General features: G+C 37.4%; 1 long non-coding RNA gene across 1 annotated transcript; it reads right to left on the bottom strand.

The window, feature by feature from the left end:
* Window positions 1-2,866: 2,866 nt before the first annotated feature.
* LOC107694107 (uncharacterized) lies at window positions 2,867-6,083 on the bottom strand. The gene is made up of 3 exons (XR_001634822.1): window positions 5,977-6,083; window positions 3,625-3,694; window positions 2,867-3,097 (listed from the first exon to the last, which is right to left on the bottom strand). It is a non-coding gene; the product is annotated as an uncharacterized LOC107694107 (long non-coding RNA).
* Window positions 6,084-6,397: the final 314 nt, after the last annotated feature.

Genomic DNA, 6,397 nt, shown 5'->3' with positions numbered 1-6,397 from the left:
AAAAGCCACTGCACAAAACAAATCCCAGCCGCGTCCGTCACTTTTTTGGGTCCCCTTGAAACATTTCCGTTGTGGTCCCTGCTACTTGCAGTGCGTTTCTTCATTTGCATGTGTTGTGAGGATTTGCAGCGCGTGTGTTGTCAAACTGAAATGTTTTCTTAATTTGCTGGTGTTTTTTTCAATTTGCATTTGTTTTCTTACGTTGCAGCGCGTTGAGCTCTCTCGGCCACCATAACAAATGCTACTAACACAAGAAAATAAAAACTTAAAGGGCCAGTTCAACCAAAATTTCTATAATTGTTTGCATTTTCAAAACTGTTACTTACTTTCTTCTGCTGCACACAAAATAGGAAATATAAAGTATAAATTGTAAAAGAGTAAAGACTAAAGTATTTTCTTGCAAAACATAATCAATCTTTGTTTTATTTACAAAAATATATATATATATTTTTTTTTTTTTAAGTATACAAAAAAGAAAGGTTTGAAACAACAGGAGGATAAACTATCCCTTTAAATGTGAATGCTTTTTTTTTTCTTTTCAAAAATTTTGTTGCACTAAATGTTCAAAAAATTAATTAAAATATAATTCTTACCCCTGAAAAAGAATGTAGGAAATACCTAGCATTTAATTCAAGGATTTATTATTTTACAGTAGAAAAAAATAATATTTGAAACACCTTCAAATGAACAAAAGGATAGACTTCTTCCACATCATTTACAACCATTACCGACAGAGCTCATGTAGACCAGCTTGATCTCCAGAGACATCTGCTTTGCCCCCTAAGACCCGACATCCCATCATCCGCAGCGACTGAAACTCCCTTTCATTCCCTCATCTGTAATGGCAGCAATTAAAATATAAGGTAAACTTTTCAGCAGCCTTTCATGGTACTGAAAGGCATTGTGTTGCAAATGGGGAGTAATGTATTCATCCCTAGGTAAACATCCCTGCCATGTCCCTTCTGCAGAACAGAGGAGAACAAAATGAAAGTGATAATTTCTCCCCCCCTGAGAATTCGCCTCTTTAATTCTGACAGTAAACTCGTTGCTGTTACGGGGTGTTAAGTAGGATTTAAAACTTGTCAGACAAGACATGTTTGAAATTGCTTTAAATAAGAGTACTGTGTTGCTGTCAACCAGAGGCTTAGAGGAACATACTCTCACAATTGAGGCACTCATCTAAGCTCAAAGAACCATGCCCCTGCTCTGCTTCTTCTCCTTCCTGCCTGCGTCCTGCCTAACACTGTGATCCAGCCCCTCCTGGTGGTGACATGTGCAGTGACACAGACGTATTACCCACTATCCAGTCCGATGGCCACCCACACCACCTCAAATCTGGCTGATCGTGGAGGCCTATGGAGAAAATCTGTTGCATCGAATATAAAACGCTCACATTCTAAACACTGCATGCCTGTTCAATGCAAATAAAAAGGCACAAGACACATGGGCTAGGAGATCTGAAATATAAATAATGATGCTGGAATTAAGATTTATTCATCTCATATTCATGCATTTTAGATTAATTCAAAACACAAATCTGTGGAGATAAAACATGACTAAGCATGTGTCCTTGATTCAGATGCTAGAGAAGCAAATGTGTTATTTTACCAACATTACCTTCATATTAAGTCATTCCTGTGCTAAAAAGAAAATATGTAAATCATATCAGCAAATAACACTGATATGTATGCCAAAGGACTGGATGTTGTAAAATCTGCGATCCGGGCCTGACACTGGAGCATTAATTAATGAGCACATTACTGTAGCAATTAGCCCATCGTAATTAGAAATGAGGGCACATCCAAATATTTCTGTGTCTTTGTATTAAGAATGACTGGTAAACAATATCTGACATTTGTAGATAATTAAGCTGGGTAAAAAGAGGTCTCGAGTCATCAGGGCACATACACACAGTTTAGTCTTCGAGTGAGTCTTCGCATTACAGTGGTTCTCAATATGAAATGCTACTACTATGAAGCAAGGTTACACAGATCAATAATGTATAACAGTGTCCATGATAAAGAAAAGGAAACTATCTTTGTGCTCTTTGTATATCATGTTGGTTTCATATGCTTTTGAAAAAATTTCAAACCATTTTTCAACAAGTGTATATTGAACGACTCTAAAAACTCAAGCATACAGAAATAATATTTTCCTTACGGCTTGAATACACGTGGGTATGCGTTTTAATCATTTTCAGAAAAAAAGAGTTGAAATATTTTTCCCAAGGTAATTTATTTTTTTTTTTTTTACAAATATCATTAATGAATAGTTCAAAGTGCTGGGGGAGTTGCACCACATGACAACCTGAAATAAACCTGATAAGCCAAACTGTCTGATATTTTATGACAATTATTGACATTGACACACAGTCATGAGGGTCTGTTGGGGTCTTCTCTATTATATCACTTCCTTTTTTCCTGCATGTTTCTTCTGTATGTTGGTTGCAACACGTGACATTGTAAAACATTAGTGTAAAAAAAAAATACAAGTGTAAAGAGCTAAATTGTTAAAACGTTTTTTTTTTTTCTAAGAAATATTAATGAAAGATCCCATCTGCCTCCATCTTCTACTTTGCTTTGTCAATTCTCTGTCCTGTCCAAAAAAGCCAAAAGCACATTTTTTAAAAAGTAGATGACTACAACTTTTCAAAAATGTCATTCTTTTAATGAGCCTTTTTTTTCTATTATGAAAATTAAACTTGATTATTAAAATAACTTGTGTATTTGTGAATTATATTTCTAATGATTTTAAGTCGAAGCCACTCTCACAAGTTCTTTCATCACTTGTGAAATCACTTGCAATGAGCGCTATTATGGAATACTTAAACAAACCAATTCATTCAAGCATCCTACTGAGCCTCAGTTTATTAACACATCTTTGCAAAACTCTGTATTTGTCTTTTTGTTACATAGCTTGCTATTTTACAAATATTATATTTTGCCTGAGACAGAATACAAGAAGCCAAGCACTTTTTGAGTATAACAGAGAGGGAGGAAAAATCCTGGTAGTCACATCAGTCATCATTCACTGTCCGAGGCACTCAATGGGCAACCGAGCACATTTACTGCTGGTTCTTCAGCATGTTGCCAGGTTTCTGGGAAGTGAAAAAGGGAAAAATGGCAGACAAAACACGGGTAAGCGCAGAGCTGGAGTACGACGTTAAGAACTAACCCTCTGAAGCACCTGGTCCACGATCTAGCAACCACTCTCGGCGTGGCAAGTCTTTATCGTACAAAGGGATTAGATCGCCCAGTCTAAGAGCCTCCAAGTTATTAGCACCTTCTTATACAAAGTATAACAGCAATCCTAAAGACATTGATTGCAGGGAACAGTTCAAATATGATTTCCTTATAGCTATTAATATGTATGCCTTAAATAGAAGCACACCGCTAAGCAGCTTATGATATTATGAAAAGAATGTTCCCTCAGGGACATAATATGCCAACAGTGACAGTAAGGAGAGATTCATATTTACCCAGATTGGCTGTACTTACGTCAAGCATTCTCCGAGCTTGTGGGAGGGAACACGGGGCAGTGGCAACAGCTCGGTTTCGATAAGCACTTACCGTGAATAAAAGACAAGCATGAAAGTGAGGTTTAGCCTCTTTAAAGATTCCTCACCAAATGTAGAGGCAGATAGGGCAGGTGCCTTTGGTTCCGGACGTGATTAGCCGTCTGTGGCTCACTGTTCCTGCAGAAACGAGACATTGCAGAGACATTGTCCAAGCTTGTCCAGGTGGGGGACCTGTCATCCCAAACCAGGGCTTAACAGAGCGCCGCTTCGAGCAAGAGATTAGGACCCGAGAATTTAGATTCTTCTCTTTTTTTTCCCCAATGCGTGCTTAATCCAAATAACTGTTTTTTTTCCTCGTTCCTTTTCTCTCGGTTGCTCTCACTGGCATTCTAGACTCACGTCATGTCATTCTGTTTTAATAATTTCTTTGCTTTATTTTTATCTCCCAATGTTATTCAGATTCTTTTTTCCAGATGAGCCGGGTTTGATTTGTTCTTCATTATGCAGTTTTTCAAGGATAAAAAGAGAGGATTTCGTTGGGTTTTTCTTCGGATTGATTGGCACGGCTGTGGTCTTGCCGGATAAATACACAACAGCAGATCTGCCGTTGCTAGAATGAGCAAGATACTATTGCTGAGCCACACAAATTTCCCAGACACATTCTGAACCTCTATAACAACACTCCAGTCACTAAATTATAGCACCTCTACACTCGTGTTGATGTTACCGTTGAAAACGACTAAAGCGCTACAACAAATTGCTCTGCTACTGAGGCTGTTGGCCTCGAGTATGAACTGTGGCTACAACTCATTCATATCTTTAAAAGCACAACTTCAGTCTCACAACTGCAGTATAGTTCAACAATATAATTGTTTTCCCAAATGCATTCCCCACACAATGGATCAAGGGCTTTTTAAACTTTTTGATGCCAAGGACCTCTATTATGATGATTTCTTTGCATCCCAACTTTATAAAAAACGGTTTGGAAAAAAAAAAATATGTATATATGCTATTATAAAAACAATTCAATTAGGCCTTTATATTGTGCTTGCAGTAAACAAAATTGCAAAAATATTATCTGGAAAATATTTTATATATGAAGTTGACATTGTATCTGAGATTAACACTTAACTCCTGGTTTTCATCCAAAATATCTTAAATTGTGTTCCGAAGACAAACAAAGCTTTTACGGGTTTGGAACGACATGGGGGTAAGTGATTAAAGACAATTTTCATTTTGGGGTGGAGTATCCCTTTAAGTTTATAGTATAGTACGTTAGGCCTAACGTTAACATATACATTTCACCACACATTATTAATGTTGGGTAACTGTAATACATCTCTAAACAGTTTCACTAGTCTTTCTGTTAATTTTTTTAAATTACTTTATTACTGCTAGCGACCTAACTGGGACAGCTAGTTATTCATTTACAATCGAGCTCATTCTCCGGAGTGCAATACACTGACTAAAGGGAACTACAACTTTGTTTGTTTTTTTTTAAACCCATTCCATTTTAGAGTGCATTTAACATTTCTTTATATATTATGTATAATGTTATAAGAGTTATGTATCAAAAACCAATATTACTCACCTCATACCGACTCAGCAGCAGCTTCTTCTGTTGCCTGACTCTGTCACTTGTCGTCCATTAAAATTTGAACCGTCGCCGAGGGAACCAATTTAACCCAATGCTGGGTTATTATTAAAAATAACCCAACGATGTTTAAAAAAATATCCCAACATTTTAGAAAATAACCCAACATAGTGACCCAATGTGTAACCCATCAGTTGGGTTAAAAAAATAACCCATCGTTTTTTGCCGTGATTATATGCATGAAAGGAAACACTGGCAGTTTTATGTATGCCCTTGAGGTCATTTCAGTGCCACCCCTTCAAAATAGCTGGTTTGTTGATCCATATGATCTTGTTTTCTGACAGGTACCATCTTCAAATGACATTCGGTGACTCACGTATCAGGTTCAATGCATATGTGGTAATACACCATCAGTAATAGAGAAGAGAGCTTCTCCCCGCTCCCTTAACACTTAACTCCATTCAACCCCTGTTTATCAACTTAATTATCCTTCTATCTGCAAGTGCAATACACACGGCCGCCTCATTCTCCGAGATATCCCAAAGTAAAAGATGAAAGCAAAGGGTGAAAGGTGTGCAGGCAGAAGAACGAGGGATGGAGAAGGAGTCAAAGTGTTTCATTTATAACCAGAAAGAGGCCCTCAGAGAGCATTTATCCATAATGGGGAAATAATGAAGAAAGATTAAAGCCCTCTGGGACATTTCCGTTTTTTTTTCTCTAAATGATCATAATGTACCCCCGTTCGTCACAATGGACTCGGAGGAATCTTCAGACACCATTATACAGCCAAAAATGAGCCCTGGCAAAAGCTTGAGTCACTCTGTCAGTTAAATGCAGGCTGTGGCCACAACGGTGAATGGCTTACCTGCGAATTAAGAGCCGCAGCTTTTGTCTCCCTTGTTTGGCGGTAGAAAACATCAGAATGGAGTCTATTTCCTGAGTGATTCGAGGTGAGTTTGGAGGTTCAATTGAACCTATCATTACGCCAGTGATTAGTTTAATGCCAGCAGGTGTGCTCAATGAGGACCCGAATAATGATCTTTGGAGTGCTCTCTACAGCTTAACCCCTGACGGAACTATTTTTGTTCTAAAGAAGCAGGGTCTGCTCAGAGATTTAAGAGCAAAAGAGAACAACCAAATAGTGAAAAAAGCATTATGCATCAAACTGATAGCATCATATCAGAGGAAACGGTATAAAAGATCTTGAGATATTATACAATATATGGGTGTTTTTTTCAATGTGGTTTTTATTAAAACTAATGGATTAACTTTTAACATTTATTTAT

The sequence above is a fragment of the Sinocyclocheilus anshuiensis genome, unplaced genomic scaffold (genome assembly GCF_001515605.1).
Source record: "Sinocyclocheilus anshuiensis isolate Anshui unplaced genomic scaffold, SAMN03320099.WGS_v1.1 scaffold1530, whole genome shotgun sequence".
NCBI classification, from domain to species: Eukaryota; Metazoa; Chordata; class Actinopteri; order Cypriniformes; family Cyprinidae; genus Sinocyclocheilus; species Sinocyclocheilus anshuiensis.
Note: the sequence above shows the minus strand (reverse complement) of the source record. Positions and strands in the feature narration are given on the sequence as shown.